Genomic DNA, 22,693 nt, shown 5'->3' with positions numbered 1-22,693 from the left:
ATTGATTTTGAACTTAATTGCCTACCTTTCAAAGCCTTTTTTTTTAAGTAACAATCGGCGAACTAAACAACAATTATTTTTGTACTCTAAAATTTTTTTTGAATTTTTATGTCCGTATTTTTCGCCTTAATTCACTTTCCTTCTGAATAGCATTTTCTCTTAATGCTTTGCCAGAAGCAAAACTTACGTAGAGCTTCTGATTCCAGAACTCGTGGAGTTCCGCTGAAACGGGAGGGGGGAGATTGTTGAAATCATTACGAACAAAGCAAAAAGTAATCGTCTTGCCTCTTTTTCTTCATATTTCAATTTCGCTTTACGGATTCTTTAATTTAGTTCTTCGATGCGAGGTATGCACTGTTATTTGTTTAAAATGCCATTGGATGTAATGATGGGAAAACTATTTATTTAAACGTAGTTTCTCAAGATTTTTCAATCTACTTCACATGTTTTCGATGGACTTTTCTTAATTTAAAGAAAAAATAGAAGAACGACGTTTCTGCTTTGTTTATTTATGCGTTCTTCCGAGACGAATTGAGTTGAAATGAGGATGCGGATTAAATGTATGTAAAACTGTTTTCGGTGAACTCTGAAACAAAAGGTAGCAATGTATCAAGTTGGCGCATACTATAAAATACAATATGAATACACTTGCAGAATTTGGCTTCCTTTGGGAGCATAAATTACTTCTAAACTCTTGGCAGAAATATAACAAAATATCGCTGTGTTTGAAGTATCCACAGAGACTTGAAAAGGTTTAAACATCCTTTTTATTAAAAACAGAACTTTGGACATAAATACACTTCTTGTGCTCTGTGAACGGCCACTTGTGGCGATGTAGCTGAAATAGCAGTCAAATTCAAATTTAAAACAGACTGGTAGTCAAGGACTACGCAATTAAATTAAATCGTAGCTCGCACAGAAATTTTAACAGGCGTATTAAATTCAAATGTTGGCAGCAAATAATGCAAAGCCGAAGAATTGCAAACTTATCATTGCTGACAGCACTAATGTAACTTGGCCTTCAGAAGCAGTAACGCGCTTTGTCTTACAATCCAAAAACCTCAGCTTTAATATTCTGTAAATGATTTGCATTTCTGGTGAGGAAACGGAAAGGAGAAGTTATGGTAAGGTTGAAATTATAAATAGCTGTTTAATTTAAATAATAAGAACTCACTCTTTCTAATGATATTTATTGTTGCAGAATTTAAAATAGTTACTTACACTCTAAAGCTACATTGCTCTTAAATGTTCATGTAGCGGTGCTGACATCTTTAAGATGACTTTTATTAAAATTATAATCAAAAATAGCTTATTGTGCAATAAATTTTTAGGATTTAATTGAATTAAAATTATGCTTTGTGAAGTAAAATTATGAAACAGTGTTCCTTTCTAATTAGACATTTTAATAAGAAATTGTTAGTCACAACAATAAGTTTCGGTAATAATTTATCATTATTATTTAACCTGGCATTTAGTAGTGATAAATTTTAATCAAAATATGTTGCTTATTTGGAGAGAGATGTTCATTATGACAGAACGCAAGACGACCTAATATACTCCAAAGTTTTAATTTATTTAACCAGATTTGTTTTAATTCAAAATGTTAACACTTTGCTTTCATTTTTCGTGCTTCATCTCGGGCTTTATTAGTAGACGAAAGTTTAGTGAAGTAGGAATGGGATATGCATTTACATCCATCAGTTCACTGCTTATATCAAACACTGTTGCAATGATCTCCTCGGGCCCACCAGCGGCCGAGCGGTAAAGACGCTGAACACTGGTAGTTCGGTCCGAGGTTCAAATTCCGCGAACGGGCTGGCTGCATGGGCGTTTTCGTGGTTTTCCCCATGTGTAACGTGTATACGAGCCAGTTTCCCTTAGAAAGTCCTCCACGAAAGGCATCCCTCCCCTTAGGCAGATAGCCCTAGTGTGCTTTGCCATAATTAAATACACCACCACCAATGATCTCCTCGGAGCCAATGCTTACGGAATCTTAGGTGCAGATAACTATTAATCTTGGATAAGTTAATATGTTCAATTATTTGTGTAATTAAAACGTACTTATACTAAATAGTTTAATTTGGCTCTGCAGCTGCAATGTTTATAGTGAATTAATTTTGCCATGATAGATATAAATATGTACTCCAGTTTTATTTTTAACCCTCAGTATTTTTTTGGCCAGTTGTGATAATTCTAGTGTAACAAAACCCGTAATCAGCAGATTCTAGGCCTTTTTAAGATGCCCACCAGAGGCCGAGTGGGAAAGTCACGGAACACTGGTAGTTCCTGCGAAGTTCGAATTCCGTGAAGTCCGAGGTTCGAATCCCGCGAAACGGAATGGCTGCATGGGCGCTTTCGTGGCTTTACCCATGTATAGCGTGTATACGAGCCGATTTCCTTTAGAAAATCTTCCACGAAGGCATCCCTTTCTTTAGGCATATAGACCTGGAGGCTCTACCGTAGTCACATAAACCAAACCTTTTTCAGACTTTAAAGTTTTAATGAGATTTGGTTAAACACCGCACATGGCATTCGAACCGGGAAAAAAAAACGATGGCTCATCATCGGACTTACTTAGATTAACTGACTGTTTGGTCTTCCCTGAAGCGCTTTGGAGAAGAGAGAACCTGAAGTAGTTAAATGCAGTCCTCCCATTTTCTTTGATCAACCAGTGGCCAAATGGGTATTGGTTTCATAAATTTGATAGTTCCGTTCCGCGTTCGGCCCACCAGCGGCCGAGCGGTAAAGTCGCTGAACACTGGTAGTTCGGTCCGAGGTTCGAATCCGGCGAACGGGCTGGCTGCATGGGCGTTTTCGTGATTTTCCCCCTGTGTAAAGTGTATACGAGCCAGTTTCCCTTAGAAAGTCCTCCACGAAGGCATCTCTCCTCTTAGGCATATAGCCCTCGAGGCTTTGCCGCAATTACACACACACACACTCCGTTCCGCGTTCTTTTCGACGAAAACGGGTTGGCTGCGTATTAGTTTTTTTTTTTTTTTTTTTTTTTTTTTTTTTTTTTTTTCTTTCTTTTTTTTTCAATGTTTGCTTTGAACTGGACCCAGTTTTCCTGAGAACCTCCCCACGTAATCATTTTTTCCAAAAGCAGGTAATCTTTGCGTTTTTTACATGAAGTGTTGGTGCGGTGCATCAGTTAACACACTGAGCCGGTATTTTGTATAGCTTGTGATCCAGAACAGAGCCATTTACCTTCAACTGTTCTTGGCGACATGATGCTTCTATAAAGACACTTTCTAAGAAAAGTGTTTTACAAAAGAGAGAATTAAATGTAACTTTTATAAATGGAAGTATGCCAAATTATTATCTTAGTTAAAAGTTAGAGATGAATTATCTTGCAAGTAAACCTTCTCTCCTTTGATGCCGGGTTTCCGGAAACCCATATATTTTCTGAAAGCTTATATCACAAGTAGAAAAACTGTGATGTCTTAGGGACAAAGGGACAAGCCTTTAGGAGCTATAGAACCCACAAAGTATCAGTGAAGTGTTTATAGATGGACATATTTCCATAATGGCGTCTCTACTTCTTGTATGTTCATGCATTGTCTGCTTCCGAAGTACCTGATGGTAAAGTTCTACGAAAAGAACTGTTACCTGAAGATCTTGTGGGAAAGTTACAGCCTCTAGATATTCATTTTTTCAGACACTACAAATCTTTTGTTCGTTACATAACCACGATCATTATCGAGACACAGGAGCATATTTATATTTGGCATTGCGATAGTTTTCTGGCCGTGCAGTTCTTTTTCACTATATCAATTCACTCCTCTTCTTAGTACTTCTCGTTTTAAGAATTTGCTTAAGTATCCTTTTTATAAGGGCAGATAGTTGACAACGAACCTGGAATGTGGATTGCGGCAATGGAGTACTGCTTCGATTCACTGACAAGTAATGAGTGTGCAAAGTGTGACGCTCTCGCTTTTGTAAAATGTGCCCATTGTGAACTGTCTTTCTGCCTGTCTCACTGATTAGTTGATGAACTGCACATTGATTGTTTTGTTTAAAGTCCATAACAGGTCACATTTTCAACATCCCAACGTATAATGTTTCTTTTCAACGAGTTGTTTCTTCCTTTATATTGGGATCCCCCACCTTCTTACCAATATTATTAGTTCATATAAACACGTGAAACGAGGATTTAGCGACATTTGGTGTCATGTTTCCAACACCGTTCTGATACTTTCTGGGCCCTATAGTTTCTAAACGCGCCCTCTGCCCCTAAGATTTCACAGTTTTTCTACTTGTGACATAAACTTTCAGAAAATATATGGTTTTTCGGGAAAAAAGTATCAAACGAGAGAAGGTTTACTTGTTAGTCTGTTTTCTAAATGTTATGCTGTTCCTGTAAAAAGAGTTTAGTTGTTAGCAGTGTATTTGGATAAAGAAGGATATGTACTATATGTAAAATAATACGATTTTTGGATGGAGCACTTTTATGCTACAATATGCGTATAAATTCAGGAATATGGAAATGATTTCCAAAATAATGAAATAAAATATGATGCACTATATACTGCACTAGAAATGTATCATATTTCAGCATGATATGTCTTTCGTTTTCAATGTGGCTGGAAAACAACATATGTAAAGTCAAACTTTACATTTGTATGCCAGTAAAAAACAACACAGAATGGATGTTTCATAAATTTGGATCCTTTTTAAAAAATCGTATAAGTTTACCAAACTGGCATACTATGCGGTTTACACCGTAGTAAAGACATGCACAGACTGAATTCTTTTTTCACAAGATGCACTTTAATTCAAATTTTCATTATTAAGGGGGTGCTAAATAATCTTAACTTTTATCATTCTGTTCTTATAATGTGATATTGTTGCGAAATACCCAGCGGCTACGCAGTGAGATGGCTTCACGCAAAGCGGGCTTAAGGTTGCCAGAAATTACCAGGGAAAGTCATGTTGCCAGATTTGTGGCGAAATCACCCATTTGGCAATCTTTTGCGAAAGAATTGCCACTATCCATAGCGAGAGCATTCTAGAACGCATTCTTGACGGTTTTCTCGGGAATATTCTTGAAGGTAGGTTAAAGCTATATGTACCCTGCCTGTACGGAGAGAGTGAGTACTTCGAGTTCAAAGATTAGCTTGAGAGCGATCGACTGAGTCGGGAGCTGTACTTTAGTGCTTTGCCGTGAGGGTGTTTTCACCATTATAGCCTGAAGGCTGTTTTGCTGATTGTTTCAGCGTGTCTGCCATAGTTATTCGACGAGTGTAAACGTGCCTTTAGAACCGTCCTGTGTAATAGTGCCTACTAGCGAATAAACTGTGTTTTGATTCTCCAGCCTGTGTTTTCATCAATTACTCCAAATCCACAAACCCGTCGAACTTAACAATATGAGTAACGCCTTCTCTCGGTCAAAATTTGAGTTAGTTTCCTTTTTCTTTTCTTTTTTTTTTAACTTTTTTCTTCTACCTTCCTTTTTACTTCCTTGTACGAAGTAAAAAGGAAGTACTGTAATCGCGAAAAGTTTCAGGCATCACATTTCAACGCAAATATCCATTTTCACCTCTATAGAATGAAAATTAACGATGGTTTTGCGTGACATCTGTACGTAAGGACAGGATAAAGGACTCTTTTCTCGCCAAAAAAATTGTGAAACTAATTTAAAATGAATTCTGAAGAGAATTTTTCGTGACTTCTCTGCGTACTTACATATGTATCTCGCATAACTCAAAAACGAGTAACCTCAGAACATTGAAATTTTGTATATAGGACTGCTATAACATGTAGATGTGCACCTCGTATTTTGGTTGCAATCGGCTGCACCAAAAGTATATAAATATATGTATATATATATATATATATATATATCCACTCCGTTACTCTGCTCAATGAGCTCAGTTTCTTTATTCTTATATGACTGTAAATTGTTCATTTTCCTTTAAAAATGACTGAATTATGTTGTTCTTATCTTCCGGTTAAGGTTTTATGCCTTTAGAAAATCTGAAAGCAATATTTGTAGAATTATCAACAATTTAAAAGCTGTTTAAGTGCGGTTAACCCTAATTTTTAAATAACATGGCGGACATATTTGTTTACATTTGAAACAGCAGAACGGTGTATTTGTTGCCAATCTAGAGAGATTAAGCTTCGCAACAATAAAGATAATGCCTTCATTTATTATTGCGAATTGAATCATGCTTAATCCTTTCTGGAATTTTTCTAGAAAATAAGTATTTTAAGATTTACTTCCAAATTTTTAATACAGATATTTTGAGATTTTATGTATTTTTGCCTTGTTGCGAAGTGAGAACTGAATTAATTCGATGAGAAATACTGAATCCGCTGTGAAAAACTGTTTCTTTTTATTGTTGTTCTTTGCTTAATTTCTTTGATACATCGTTTTAGATTTATTATAGTATTTGAATAGAACATGTGGCAACGATTAGATAATTCTTAAGATGATATAAATTTTGTGCATTCTGAGTTAAAAAATGAATGAAATGTAACGCTGTTAAGGGAACTTAGGAGGAAAGTTTCGCTATGGTAAACAAATATAGTGAATTTTAAAGAGTGCATTTATTCTATTGTGGTTGATGCGCTATCGATGAAGTAGATTTAATTCAATCCAATAAGTTTAAATGAAATGCAAGAAAAAATGCGTATAATTTAATATTCCGTACAAGGAAGTTATGTGGTGCACATATCAGATTTTTTGTAAGTGCGAAAAGAAATTTTCACCTTGTTTGCAAGCATTCTGATGCATCAGATTTTTAATTTTATATGACATTTTATTTAAATTTTATATGATTTTTCTACTCTGTTGAAAACCACTTTATCATAATTGATGAAAAAAGGAAGGAGAGATACAATTTGAGTTATTGCTAATTTTTCTTTCGTTTTGAGATTTCCTCCTAAAGGTTTTAGTTTTAAAGTCCTAAAGTTTCCAGCTTTAAAGCTGTAATAATTGTAAGGCATTAAATAATAGAGCCTTCCTGTTAGATTCACACGCCTTAGAAAAATTTAAATATTGCGCTCATCTTAAATTTTTTATCACATTTAATTTAATATTAAATTATTATTGTTTAATTTTTCACCTGTGAAAAAGTACCTGTTGAGTGACTGATCATAGACACAGTACTGTATTTTGAATCTTAGCGAGTATTTGAAATGTAATGAACATGTTCTTACTAAAATATGATTGCAAACAACTAAAAAATCACATTCTATTGTACTGTGTTCTAAATTTGATACAGAAATTACCAGATGATCATTATTGTTGAAATTAAAGAGTCCTTTTATTTTTTAAGATGTTTTTTCATATTCTGCTTAATTTTTTTTCTTGTACAAGAAAGTTAATTTTAATATTCATCAAAAACACATTTTTAAGTGTTTAAATTCTTAATTTGTGTTTGATGTATGAATTTCTTCGTTCACTACGTTTGAAAATATTGTTTGTGAAATATAAGCGAAATTGCAGCATAATTTTATTTCTATTTCACTTCTGCACATTCTTACGTATGTGTTTATTCAGACTGATATGCCTTCCGCATAGGAAATGATGTATAGAAATACCGAAACTACGTAAAATAGTTTGTCATCACGTGACTAAATAATCTTGTTTCTTTCTATCAGATGGATTTCACAGAATCGTACATTCCGGGAATTTTTCTCGGACAAAATAAAATAAACATCAGCGGAAGTCCGGTTTCATTTCCGGTCAAAAAGCTAAATAAGAGCGGAAAGACTTTCTATAGCTAGGAAATAGATGAAGGGAAATAGAGGAAAAACAGACTAGTTTCTTCAGCCTATCCTTGATCTGATGCATGCAGGATAGTGCATTTAATATGCTAAACAAAAATTAAATAATAGCAAATTAGTAACCGAATCTTTCCTGTTTTATATTTTATGCTTTTTTTAAACACCTCCATGCAAATTTCTTTGAACTATTTCTACTTCATTGTACGAAGTAAAAGAAGTATTGCAATGGCGAAAAATTTCGGGTATATTTCAAACTAAAATATCCATTTTGACCGCTCTCTAATCCATTTAAACGATGTTTTTACGTGAAATCTGTACGAACGCATAGAATAAAAAATTCTTCCCCAAACGGATTGTAAAATGGATTCAGAAGAGATTTTTTTCGTGACTACGTACGTGTGTATCTCGCGTAACTCAAAAATGAGTAGCCTCAGAATGTTGAAATTTTGTATATAGAACTAGTATAGCAAGTAGTTGTGCATCTCCCTTTTGGGTTGCAATCGGCCGCACCGAAAATATATAAATATATACATATATAACCACTCTGTTACCCAGTTCGGTTAAGCACAGTTTCTTTATTCTTATATGTTGGTAAATTGTGCAATTTTTGTTTTAAAAGTGATTGAATTATGTTGTTCTTATGTTCTGGTTAAGGTTTTTATGACTTTAGTTGATCTTCATGCAGCCGTTGTCGAATTATCAACAATTTTAAATTTGTTTAAGTGCTACTTAGCCTAAGAAAGCCGACATTTATTTATATTTCAAACTGTAAGTAGAATAGTGAAATAAGTCAGCTTGTGCACCATAACTTTCATTTTGCCCAGTGAGACCAAAAATTAACTTTCATTTTTATGCATCGAAAATTTGGTCTTTCTGTCCGTTGGCCGAATTGCTTGTTTTTGCGTAGAAACTCTTAATTTTAATTCTAAAAAATGGTTTTTAATTTTTTTTTTTTTTTTTTGGTGTTTTATGTTTATCTCTGTTTTACAATTTTTAATGAAGATGTTTTTATGTATTTTTGCCTTGCTGTGAAGTGATAACTCAATTAATTGAATGAGAAATATATCTCTAATGAAGTTTAAATGAAATGCAGCAAAAAATATGTATAATTTAATAAGTTGTTCAAAAAGGTCATGTGGCCGCATCAGATTTGTTATTTTCATTTCGCGGATAACGCGTTTATCAAAATAGGAAATTTTGCTCTTTAAGTTACATATCATTAATTTATAAAATCTCAGCAAATTTGTTTTTATCGTTTGATTTCGTTATTTTTAACAGCTTGTTGTAAATGAAGCATTTTATTTACTATACTTTTATTTTCTAGGAGATTAATTGTTAAACTAATAGGCTTTTCGGCGTTGTTTAATTTTCAAATAGTTCAGGTTTTGTATTCTGCCAATAAATGACATTGTTTAAAAAAATTGCCATTAGAAGGTGCAGAATTTAGTCAAGTATGTAAGTGTATGCTAAGATAATTTTCTGTCTCCCAGCATTAGGCTCAATTTAGAGGGTACTCGGAAAATATCTGGCAAAGAAACTAAAGGCAAATGGAAGAGACTGGGACAAGCAAATTTCGTAAGGGAATGTATTTGCCGGAATAGAAAGTTGAATTGATACAAGCCGCTGTTGAAAGGTAAAATAATTATTCAGCTGGCGTAAATTGTCATTCCTCGTGCTGATTTCAAGCAGTATACATTGCTACACCAGCGCAAAGCTTGCCGACATGCATTTTATCTAAGGGGTTGCCGCTAAAACAGAGCAATTACTGAAAAGATGTACAGTGAACGATCCCATGTGCCACTTTTGCGCAGCTTCTCTTTTTTCCATATGGAGCCCACCAGCGGCCGAGCGGTAAAGTCGCTAAACACTGGTAGTTCGGTCCGAGGTTTCGAATCCCGCGAACGGGCTGGCTGCATGGGCGTTTTCGTGGTTTTCCCCATGTGTAACGTGTATACGAGCCAGTTTCCCTTAGAAAGGCCTCCACGAAGGCATCCCTCCCTTTAGGCAGATAGCCCTCGAGGCTTTGCTATAATCACACACACTTTTTCCGTATGAAATCCTACTGATAAAATACATGTCTGCGAGTTCTGCTTTTGGACAACGTTGCATACCACTCGAAATATGCGCAGGGAATGAATGACGATCCACTCCGGCAGAACGGCTTTTATCACCCACTCAATAACACCCACGCTTACCACCTCAACGCGGCGTTTGGGTGCACACAAAAATTCCATTACACAATCTGTTTATTTTCGTCTCTTCTACCTGCTCTTACATTTTTGCCAGGTGCATTCTGAGCACCTTGGATTTATGTAAATCAATAAAAGCTTTATTGCCTAGAAGTCGCACGAGTTTAAGGGACCATATTTTGGCAAATTTATTGTCATATTTGAGAGTCTTATTATATTAAATAAAAAGTGGGAAAAAGAACAGATAATTATCGATAAGCAAGATTTTATGCAATTCTAAGAGTGTGAAAGCAGTTTTGAGGTCGAATAGGAGTTACTTTCGATTCATATCAGAGAAAACTAGAAATGCTTCTTGAATTCCAAGTGAAATGTTTCTTGGCATTTAAAATTAAATCCATTTTCTTTTTATTAAAAAATAGTAACAAATGTTAACAAGGAAAAATTAATAAAAACACTTCTAGTTTTTCGAATATTATATGCTTAATCTTAATAAGTAGAATGCTTTATTAAAATAAGTTAATTTGTATTTTATCATCATTTTCCATCATCTTGTATGCAAATTGAAATTAAACATATTTTTATTGTAAAAAGTACCAATGAATTGTACCAATGAAGAAAGATTCAAATGTTTAATTTTTAAAGCAAATTTTGGCATTTTATATATTTTTCACACTTAATAAGAAAACTGCTGTATGCGAAATATGTAGGAATGAAAAAAAAAAAAAAACATTAGGCAATTTTCAAGAAAAAGTCAACAGACAATTTTCTTTGAAAGCAGTTAGCCTGTTTATTTAAATCATGGCAAAATATTTGTGTAATAATAAAAAAAAAATCTGAAAGGTTTTAAATTTTATATTACGCCCGAAGGGGCGTTTTTTTAACGTTTTGTATGTTACCTTTACTTATTAAATATCATGTTCTTCGCATTTAAATCATAAAATTCAATTCAAATGCAGTATCTCAAAATAATTTAAAAATTGCATTTCTTTAGAATTTCCGATACAAAGTCTCGCGCGCTGAATGCTTTTTTTTTTTTTTTTCCTGCTGCTTGCTTTGAAATGGTTCAGTTTGTTAATCAAAAGTTCATTAAAGTTTTACGAAATATGAAATAGATAATAAAACGCATTCCAAATTTGGGCTTCCAGATGCCCTATTCGAGTGGAGGACGACGTTATTCAAATAGGTTCCCTTTGTTTATTCACAGTGAGAGAAACATACATATATTCATGCAGATTCTTCATTATTGAATTTCTTTAAATATAATGGAGGGCTGTAATACTTGGTGGTAACAATTCGAAAAGTGAAACACCGTTTATAGTGAACGAACGGAAAATGTCAAAACGAAATTAATAACCCTTCTGGGCAAATTGTCCCTTTAAGCTAATATTATTTTATCGAACAGGCTAATACTGTATTTTTCGAAAGCATTTAAAAAAACTCAGATATAAAGTAACAAGCTTTGTTTTTGACTGCCAAGGAGTTTAGTGTGACAAAATCATGTAGTTTTAGAAAGAAAAATTCAAATAGAAGTACAGATAAAATTCAGATAGAAGTACAAGTTCGAAGAATAAACTTGGATTACAAATTCTATATCTGGCACGTTTACACTTGAAAGACATCGGTGGATAGTATTAAACTGTATTGGAAGTCGGAAATCTTGCGCAGATGTCTTGTGTCAATAGCGTGATGACATCAAATAAAAGTACTCTGGAATTCAATAGCAGCTTTGAAAAAATTCTCCCCTGCTAACATGATATTAAGGCTGTGTAACGTGTTGCAGCTGCATTTCTGTTTTCGCAATTACATCTTTGTGCGCAGTTTTTGCTTTACAATGTTTCTTATTACGTTCTTTTTTACTCTATTTTGTCCCTCAAAATAACGCGATTTTTATTCTGCTTTTCCAAAATTGTTCGTAATCTCACGTCCTGCAAATTGAATATTATTCACTCCTATTCTTTGAACAATTGAGATAGACAGAGAAGTTTTAAATATTTTTTATTCCTTATTTTAATAATTAAATATTGTCGAATAAGAATGAAAGTTTTGTTAAAAGACTGCAGTTGCCTGAAGTGCGTTGAAAGATCTCTGAAATTTTAATTAATTAATACAGTTCTACATTTCATTAAAAAAAATGAGAAACGGTATGCAAATTAAATAGTGGATGTTAGTTATCAGCACTTTTTGCTGAGCATCAAAAGCAAATTATTCAAAAGGCTCATTCGTAAAGTCTATAAAGTATATAAAGTGTGCAATTATTAATGGGATGCTTCTGAATATGCTAACATTTTACAGTCCGTTAGTTTAGAAAATTATAGAACAACAAAAATTCTTCGTTGTTTTATAAGTCACTCTGCTGGTGACGACTTCCAAATCTTTTTCTTTGTTCGTTGAATGGTTCTGGTTTGCATGCATATTTAATTAAGTGAAGATACTTTTTATAGTAGGCTTGCTAAAGGAGCATTCTATATTACTAAGCGTGACTGGGTAGTGATGTTTTTTATAAGCTCTAAAATAATTAATATATTTTGTGTCTGACGTTTAATTTTGTATGTACTTTCAACTATAATATACATTCACTTCCAAAAGTTAAGCGCGAAGATGTAAAATGCAAACAAATCAACAAATACTGCTTTGATTGACACAAAGTTAGGCAGGAAAGTAGCATATATATTTATGCATAAAAAATCAGTAATTATATACACAAATGAAAACAATATTAAATTTTTGTAAGTTAGCAGATAATGACATAGTGGAGACTTAAACAGAATTATGTATAAAGGGAAAATAAATAGCATAAAATGAAAAAAAAAGGACATTAATAGGGTAGTATGTGATCTTCCTCATCTGTATACAAAGTTTACACCTTGTGACCATGCTTTCAATTAGGTGGTCAACCACCGCAGAATTAAGCAATCGTCATTCTCCTTAAAGAGCAGTTTCCAGCTCAATAAGAGTGGCTGGAGGTGGGAAACGTAAAGATACAGCACGGCCGAGAGCATCCCAAAGATTTTCAATGGGATTAAGGTCGGGCGGATATGCTGGCCACGCCATACGCGCAATCCCTTTCACTCTCCAGCTAGTCATCGACGATGTCAGCTCTATGGGGACGTGCGTTATCGTCCATTAAAACAAAAGTAGGGCCAACTGCTGCAGCGTATACAATGGGTTCTAGGATTTCATCTCGATACCGGACAGCCGTCAAAGAACTCCGTTTAAAAGATGTGCAGGTCGGTGCTGTATCCTAATGATTGCGTGTTCGTTGTTCACGCCACATCCTTATACGCTTGTCGTCTGGCTCCAGAGTAAATCTTGACTCATCAGTAAACATGACATTGCCCCAGTCAGACACATTGCAATTGACATGTTCCCGTCACCACTGTAATCGTGCCCCTCTTGATTGGACGAATAGAGGAACACAAACTCGAGGTACCCGGGCGTACAGTCCACTCATATGTAATCTTCGACGTTCAGTAGCTGCATATATCGTCTTACCAATGGACGCTGTAACCATAGATGTCACTCGTGTGAAGGTCGCTCTGTGATTTCGCTTGGCTACAATAGCCGCGGCGATCTTCCGCGGGGGTTGTAACCCTTGGGCGACCGGCTACGGGCCTTCGGACAACTATCTGTGTGGTTTGGAATTGTTTTCATAAACATGAAATTGCAGAATGATGAACGCCAAAGAAAAAGAGCAACATCTGTGATCGACCGTCCTGCTTCAATGCGCCCCACAGCACGCCAGCGCTCAGAATCTTTTATTCGTCTTCTGGAAGTCATAGAAACACATATGTCTTGAAAACAAGTTGTATGAAAGTTTTAAACAAAGCTGGCTTCTTATAAGACGGCCTTTTTCGCATGTTTCTTGACATGAAAGCGGAAATGGCTGTTACCTAACATATTTGCATACTTCCATCTACCTCTGCAGCGAATTGCATCCTCTTCAATTCTGACTGGCTTCCGGAAATTAGCATTTTCCTCTCCGTGCTTAACCTTTGGAAGTGGGTGTATATTTAAGTGGCGTAAGAGTATATATAATACCTGTTATATTAAAATCTACGCTCAAAAAGGTGAACAAATATTAAATATAACATCAAATACAATTTTTATTAAGAATTTTCGAATATTTTGGTGGATTATTATGAAATTTCAAACTTGGATTCAATTCTTTTTTTTCCCTATCACGGTTTTCTTCAATTCGTCTTGCATTACTGATTTCAATGCTTTTTCATATTTTATTACTCAAATTTTATATTCAAAATACCTACAAAATATATCCGATAAGATTTAGGACGTTTGTTTCCAGGAAAAAGGAATTAATGTGGCTTGCACAAAGACATCCTCGAAGCAAAGGGATGTCTTCCTGGAAGACTTTTTAAGGGAAGCTGGCTCGTTGCACACAGAGAGAGGAAAGAAAACTCTTACGCAGCCAATCCGTTCGCGGAGAATAGAACCGGGTAGCAATTACTAGTGTCCAGTGAATTTATCGCTCAGCCGGCTAGGAACCTGGTTAGGAAGTTCAGGTGTCTTAAATGCAAATTAACTATAAGCAGAAATGTTTAAAATAAAATAAGGAATAGCGTAACTTCGAAATCGTGTAAGTCGGGATATTTCAGTAATGATCATTAATATTTCTGAGAATTATGTTCTTACCTAGTATATATTTTTGATTCTTTTGCGGTGCAGGAATTTCTTTCTGTATTTATTTAATACTTAGTCATTGATTTATGAAGCAAGTGATAGAGGAACTCATTAATATTGATAACCTATGACTTATTGATTTGATATATACGAGTATATATATTTGAAGATTTATACTACTAGATATAGATACTATATATATTTGAAGATTTGGTAATTCCTAACACTGGCAGTTAACATTGTTGATTTTATATTTTTTGAAACATGAAAATTTCTACTCGAATCTAAAACAAATTATCTCATTTTCAAGACACATGTAATGCTTTTGATTGAGGATCATTGTGCGAGATTTGTTAAGATTGGCTCGGTGGGTATTATGCAAGAATTACAAATTCTTTTTACTTGTTTATTTATTTTTTCATGTCCAGAAAGAAATCGAGTTTTAACAGCGCTATTTTGCAGTTAAATAAATTATCATTATTCTTCAAGTTTAAAAGCATTTTGCATATTTCTACGAATGAAAAACTTAACATTAATTACATTACTTTTAAATATTATAAACATAATTTATTACGAAATTATTTATGCTATCAAAGAGCACTGAATCAGTTGGCGCTGAATTATATTCAACTGATCCTTTTTCACTAGAGAAACTAATCTATAATATTTTTGATGCTTCATTTCTTTAATCGCTTAAAGCAACTTAAAAAGATAACAATATTTTGGTCTGCTTGATGAAAAAATATTGTCGCGTTTTTATTTTCTGACACCAGTTGTTACGTTATTTTCTTCCTTCACGTTCGTACGGGGTTCGTAGATTTGGAGTGAATAACGACGACACTTGATAAAGTATCGAAACACGCTTTATTTAGCCAATAATCAGGACAGCTCCAAAGTCACGTTTTACAGTCGTCGAAGATCTACTATACACTCGCTGGAACAATCAGCGACACAGCCTTCAGGTTATCAGGCTATCACGGTGAAGACAGTTTCACTGCAAAGCAGCAGAGTACAGCTCCGGACTCTGCTCGGTCGTTCTCGAAACTCCACGCACTCTCGAGACTCTCCACGCTACAACTCGTGATGCACTGGACGACACATAGCACTGCTCCCGACTCTTCGGTTCAGCCGTTCCCGGAGCTTAACATACTCTCTCGACGATGCACTAACCGCAATACACTAAGAGACTCTTTGATGCACTCGACGACCCACTCGGTACTCGCTGGCCAGCTGTCGACTCGATTGTCTCCGCACGGACAAACTAGATGAGACACACTAACTCGCACTGCGGACCAGCAGGGTTTATATAGCTTTCAGCTTGTGTTCTTGAACATTCTTCGCTAAACCGGTAAGAATTCGTTCCAGAAGGTTCTCCATCCGTCCATGGCATATCTCCAAATTTTTTGCCAAATATGGCAACCCTGTCTTCTCTTACTATTTTATGGCAACCCTAAAACTGCTTTGCAGGGAAGCCATCTTACCGCTCCTGTACATTTCGTAACAGTGTGATAGGTAATACTGCCTTTTTTAAGATGGCAAAATATGAGTTATTTTTTAGATAATTATAAATATGTGTTATATGCATAACCACTTCTTTTGTATTGCTAGATGCATAGCGTATCAAGCAAGCGTAATGACAGTGAAATAGTCTATTTGGGTCGGTTGATAAGTCTATTAATTGAGCGACTTGAATTGAGAGCTATAATGATTTGCAACTGAGATGAATTGATTATTCACGCGAGAGATTAAACATTTCCCTTTAAATCTCAGTTTATGGCATTTTTAAAGTTTATAGTGATTATTAAATTTCATTTACTTTAGGTTTGGTGTATTTGATTACGGCAAATCACTCGCGGGCTATCTGCCGAAGAGGAGGGATGCCTTCGTGGAGGGCTTTCTAAGGAAAGCTGGCTCGTATACCTGTTATACATGGGGCTAAACCACGAAAACGCCCATGCAACCAGCCTTTTCGCGGGATTTGAACCTCGGACCGAACTACCATTGTTCAGAGACTTTACTTTCATTTGGTGGGCCTCATTTGATCTAGGAAATTTATTCAAATCCAGAGAGAAGGCAAAAAATAGATTAAGAAGTGGGATGCCTTTTTCTCATTTTACAGCTTAATTTAAATCTTAAAATAACCTGTCGATAAGCAGTTTATTTTATAATCCCTCAAAGATGTCTAACCGAAATTTGTTTAGCAAAAAATACTTTAATGTTTCAAATAGTGCATTAAAATGATTAAAATTACTTACCACCGAATGCAAATTTCCTTAGTTAAAAAAGTTAAAATAAAAGAGTATCTAATATTTACATTCAGGTTTTCCTTTTATAACCCTGCTTTCTTATTACACATGGGGTTCTTATTACACAAAGTTATTCGAGTAAGTTATTTTGCTCCATTACGTCACATTTGCATTTACCGTTGTTTATTACTTAATGAATTAACATAAAAAATGTGTTAAAATTTATTTCCAGAGTTATTATATTTATTATTTAAGCTCTCAGTTTATCAAATTGCTTAGTTTTTAATTACAGAGGAATTTAATTGAATTTTATTCTTTGTTTAAGCAGATGGCGAACCATTATGGAAAAAAATGTTCTCTGCATACTGTATTTCGAATTAAATGTTATGAAATATTTTAATTTTGCCATTTTTATTGTAGCATTTAACAAACAAATTTCACAGTAAGTTATTCGTATTTTCTCCCCTCTCCTGTTGCGAATCGTAATTTTCATTAATGAATAAAGGGGGATCATGTTCATTATTAATTAATGCGCATATCATTTATGCACTAGTAAAGACTTAAAGTCATGAATTATTAATTAAAATAACTTTTTTAAAAATATCTATTAACGCCTAGGTTTTGTGATTATATTTTGTCACAAATGCATATATGAATTTCCTCCGTTCTTGAGTTTTTTTTTTTTTTTTTTCTTGCAGTTCTTTGTTGCTTAGTGTATCTACAAGGGTAGGAAATGAATTATTAATTTCTGTATTTTGTTTATATTATTAAATTCGGAAATAAATAATTTTATGCCCTGTAATCATTTTTTTTTAATATTATGCATTCAACAGTATAATGGGTGTTAAAAAAACTGGACTGTGGACTATATTTCCTTAAATATGGTCTCAGACATAACATCAGGTTTCAGAATTTCGTCAAATAATTTACAATCGTATTAAAATTGCCAGAGCGACAACTTTTATTTTCTCTCTTCTTCCCCCCCCCCAAGTCTCTCAAAGTCTCTTAAAAAATTGCTAATAGATATGGTAGAAAAGTCTAAGTTTATTAAATACTTTTCGAGTATCTTCACAAATTTAATATGTAAAGTACGAAAGATTTAGCTTTTAGTTAAAGTATAATTCATAATTTGTTAATTGAAATTTTTGATGTAAGAGAACCATCAGACGAAAAGTTGTACGTTTGTACAGAGCTTTCATACCCATAATCTCTATGCGATCAATACTGAAATTGATCTCATAAAATTTTCTGCGCGTTTTTAGAAGCTTTGTAATTTGGAGGTGGATATCTAGAAAAACAACTTTTAACAAAATATAGCTCTCTTTTGCCTTTTCTGAACACACTGGTAGGGTGTGGGAGGAAGGAGGAGGAAAACGTTTAATCTATGATTATAGAGCTATAGCCTCTATGTAAATTATTCAAATATTTCTAAATAGCTTATCTATATTCTTTGAAAATGCGTTAATTTTTTTTTTAATATTGTGCTTAACAAATTTCCTTTAAGTTCCTTTTTAGTTCTGTAAAGCTTTGTAATAAGATGCTATTTACGATTGAGTTAAAGATTAATATCTGAAGATTAAAATATGAAGTTTTATTTAATACATTTTGACTAACTTAATTTGATTTATATTAATTTAACAAGTTGTGATTAACTTTGATCTTAATTCATTTTGATTAACTTTGTTTAATTAATATTAATTTAACAAATTGTGATTAACTTTGATTTTAGTACGATTTTTATTAATGTAGATTTTGATAATGTTAAAGATTGTTTACATTTAATAGGATTAAATTTTGTAATATTTATATCTAGACGATATAATGGCATCGCTTTTAGAAATCGTATATAATTTTGAAAAAAAAAAAAAAAAGTTGATTCTTGCGATTAATAAGTTTATTTCGTTTTCTAAACAATTTACGTTATTTTAGATAATTCCTAGATCAGGTGTGTATGCCTATGAATTAATGTTTAACTAAGAAATTACTTCTAAATGAAAGTTCTTCTTCATAAATGGTGTGTAATGAAATTTTTATGCGTACAGTAGTAACTCCGAATCCTGACCGAATGGAACCACAGCTTTTACTTATTTATTACTTTGATAAATTAGTTTTCTCTTTCTGCTGGTTAGATCAACCGAGCGATAAAATCGCTGAACGCTGGTAATTCCGACCTGGTTTCGATACCTGGATTCCGAACTGGGCCGGCTGTGTCAGTTTCCCTTAGAAAGTCCGCCCACCAGCGGCCGAGCAGTATAGTCGCTGAACACTGGTAGTTCGGTCCGAGGTTCGAATCCCGCGAACGGGCTGGCTGCATGGGCGTTTTCGTGGTTTTCCCCATGTGTAACGTGTATATGAACCAGTTTCCCTTAGAAAGTCCTCCACGAAGGCATCCCTCCCCTTAGGCAGATAGCCCTAGTGTGCTTTGCCATAATTAAATACACCACCACACCACCCTTAGAAAGTCCTACACAAAGGCATCTCTTCCCTTAGGCAATAAGCATACTAGGCAGTTAGCCCTGGTATGCTTTGCCGTAATCAACTAAACCTCAACCCTCTTCTGCTGTTCAAATCCTAATTATGAAACACGTGAGGAAAATTTATTTTCTAATTTGGTTTTATTAGTTTTATTTAATCAAAACTTACACAGCTCTAAAAGATTATCTCTTTAAAAAAATTCAAAATACTTTTTTAGACGAAATTAAAAGTGATATTGTTCTTTATTTGCATCAACATAGAGTACATTTCTATCTAAGGTAAAATAATGAAACTAATTTTTATTTGCGTAAACGCTAATACTAAGCATGTTTTTTTAATTGTATTAAAATTAAATATATATTTTTAAACATACTAAAATTAAATAGTCTTTTTTTTCTGGCTGGTAAAATTATTAAATTTAATTTAATAGTTGATTAAAACATATTATTTTATTGAATTATCCTTTTATACTATTTTTGTGAGCAACGACCTTAAGAACAGGTAACGACAAACTTAATTTTACCTAGGACTTGAAAGTCTGGATAATCATAGCTCCGGATTTCGGAAGCCTAAAAAACTAACTGAAGATCTTTTGTATATGTGTTTAGAAATTATTTTTAAATTAAAAAAATATAAAAATATATAATAAATATATAATAAATATAAAATTATTTTTAATTTATTAATTAAAATTTATTTATTATTTATTTTAAAATTTATTTTTAATTTATTATTATAATTTTTAAATAATTAATTATTATAATTTTTAAATAAATAATTTATATTATTAAGAGATGTAATAGAAAAAAATTTTAAAAATATTTTTAAGAGATGCAATAGAAAATAAGTTCATTAATTATTAATTTTATCTTTTGCAGGTAAGAAATGTGATGTTTACATTTGTCCGGAATATGGAAATTTTATGAGTAATGTATCTGTTACATTTAAAATCTTATTAAACCTATCCAGTTAACCATGGGTTTACTTGCGTTTTGTTAATAAAGATTTAGGCTAATATAATTAAAAATTTAACATTTTGCAGTGTAAGAAGAGTTGCTCTTTTTGAATGCTTAGGCGATCAACGCGGTTTTCGAGGATTATGGTCAACCGTGTATCCGATTGTGTTAGAGAGATGGTGTTATATGTGCAAAAGTACTGGTCACTTTCAGAAGTGGTCTTGTTATCGCCACAATAGGTTTCATTGTAATTTGCAAACGATAAGCACAAGGAATAGCACTATGATAATAACTTTAAAAAAATTAAAGAATTTTTAAAGGATCTTTTCATTGACCATATTTTTGTAGAACGTTGTTGTTCTAAAATGTACTCGCATATTTTAACTGGGGAATACAATATTTTTTTTCCAAAATACAATCCAGTTCACCATGAGTTTTTTAACAAATTGCCCTTTGTAAAGGTCAAAATGCCTATATATCGTTTGAAAATGTGTATAGATTTAGTGTTAGTTTTAAATATAGTATTATATTTAGTAATAATTCACATAAATTATGTTATTAAACTGTACTTACGTAAAACAAATTGTGTGAAAAAAGGCAAAATTTATCTCTTAATTCATTAAATATTGATTGTAGACATATTCTTCTAATTTCAAATTTCTTAAAATATTTTATGAAATAATTTAAACTTTTCTGTCACCAAAAAATTTAAATTTCTGTCCGACTCCTAAAGTAGGAATTCCAATCATTAAAAATACTTGCGATGCTTTTTAACTGATCCCATGGGAATATATATATGGAACATCATGGCCAGTTTTGTGTATGAAATTACAGAATGTTGCGGCCTGTTTCGCATTGAGGTAGAAAAGCGGGCTGTTATAGCATTGACCCCGGTTTCGAATCCTGGGGAGGCCTGACGCGTGTTATTTTTCTCTCCCTTCTTTCTGCTATTATAAAATCAGTCGCCGACCTGTAATGTTACCTGGGAAATGTTCTCGGTGATGAAATGTTAAATAACTGATAAGTTCGGCCATTTTTTTTAAAGAATATTTGAACACTAAAGTGTCAAGCCATTGGTTTGGAAAAAAAGTTATGAAATGCTCCATTCTTAACGAGGTCTACCAATGGCCGAGCGATAAAATCGCTAAACTGTGGTAGTTTCTACCTGGGTTCGATTCCAGGTGAACGAGGAGGCTGCATGGGCATCTTTGTGGTTTTCCCCCTGTGTAATGTGTATACGGGCCAGAGTCCTCCACAAAGGGAACCCTTCCCTTAGGCAGATAGCGTAGTGTGCTTTGCCATAATAAACTAAACCAAACCGTTCTTAATGTATTATATCATAATCAGTATTTAACTAATTGAACTTTTTACCACCAGAAGCATAAAAAAATAGAATTTCTCTTTACAAAACCCTCCTGCTTCACAGTGTTGAAAATATTCTCTCTTATTTTACTAAACTTGGCAGTTGAAAGTATATGCAGGAGGGGAAGGTATGGAAATTTTAACACAGGCTCACGCTTTATCTCATAAAAACAAAATATAAAATTCTAAATATTTTACATTTTACAAAAACAGAAAATGCAAATAATTTTTCACTATAAATATTTTAAAGTAAAAAAACTGTAGAATTTTACTTGATCTGAAGCTGGTCTAACCCCCAGCTTGAAGTCCCAAACCCCCTAACAGACGAGCAGCGAATTATCACTATGTCTGAAAGTAACTGCAAAAGTTTTGGAGAAGTTTAAACAACCTTTTTATTCAAACGGAAGCTAGAACATAAACGCAGTTTGTTGTGCTGACAAAATAAAAACACATCTCGTGGTGGTGCAATTAAAAGAACGGTCAAATTCAAGGTAAGGCTTGAAATAGTAGTCAAGACTGCACAATTTAAATATACTCTAAGCTAGCTCAGTAATTCTAAGTGAGTTATTCTAAGTAATCAGTAAGTACAGTAATCCAAAGACATTCTAATCGGAGCGTCAAAATCAAGGCGTTGGCAACGATATAACGCAGTGCCGAATAATTACAACTATCAGAGCTAGAAGGAACGCATGCACGGGCAAGCCAGAAACACGCTCTGTCTTAAAATCCAGAAACCGCAGTTTAAATACTATCTAACTCATGTACATTCTGGTGAGAAAAAAAGGAGAGAAGAAGTTGTAGTAAAGGGCGAAGTTATAAATAACTGTTTAATTTAAGTAACCTTACACATCTTTAAAATAAAATAAAATCACAAAATATCACAGAAATTATGTAAATTAACGAGTAAGTGTAAATATGCAGCACAAGGTGTCAGGTATTATTTTCTCACGTGAATTCATTTTCTGAGAGGTTCTGAGAACAGGATTTTTAAAAATAGTTTTTACTTAAGCTTTAAGATTAAATTCTGTTAACTCTTTCGCTGTCCTCTCCTGTTCGCGAAAATTCCCCCCCCCCAGCGGCCGTCTGTTTTTCG

At 33.7% G+C, this 22,693-nt stretch overlaps 1 protein-coding gene across 3 annotated transcripts in view; it reads left to right on the top strand.

Moving 5' to 3' along the window:
* The window catches only part of LOC118185709 (proprotein convertase subtilisin/kexin type 4-like), a 553,482-nt gene that overhangs the window by 213,108 nt on the left and 317,681 nt on the right, over window positions 1–22,693 (top strand). Inside the window, exon 1 of one of the 3 annotated variants that reach the window (XM_085810776.1) lies at window positions 20,190–20,208. The exons of the other annotated variants lie outside the window; for them this stretch is intronic. The gene's annotated coding sequence lies outside the window, so the exon portion shown is untranslated. Of the gene's footprint in view, window positions 1–20,189; window positions 20,209–22,693 lie in introns of those variants that run through there. 3 annotated transcript variants of the gene reach the window in all.

The sequence above is a fragment of the Stegodyphus dumicola genome, chromosome 2 (assembly GCF_044657685.1).
Source record: "Stegodyphus dumicola isolate Sdum_Otavi_A_Nest chromosome 2, ASM4465768v1".
Taxonomy (NCBI): domain Eukaryota; kingdom Metazoa; phylum Arthropoda; class Arachnida; order Araneae; family Eresidae; genus Stegodyphus; species Stegodyphus dumicola.
This window is presented reverse-complemented; position numbering and strand designations above follow the sequence as displayed.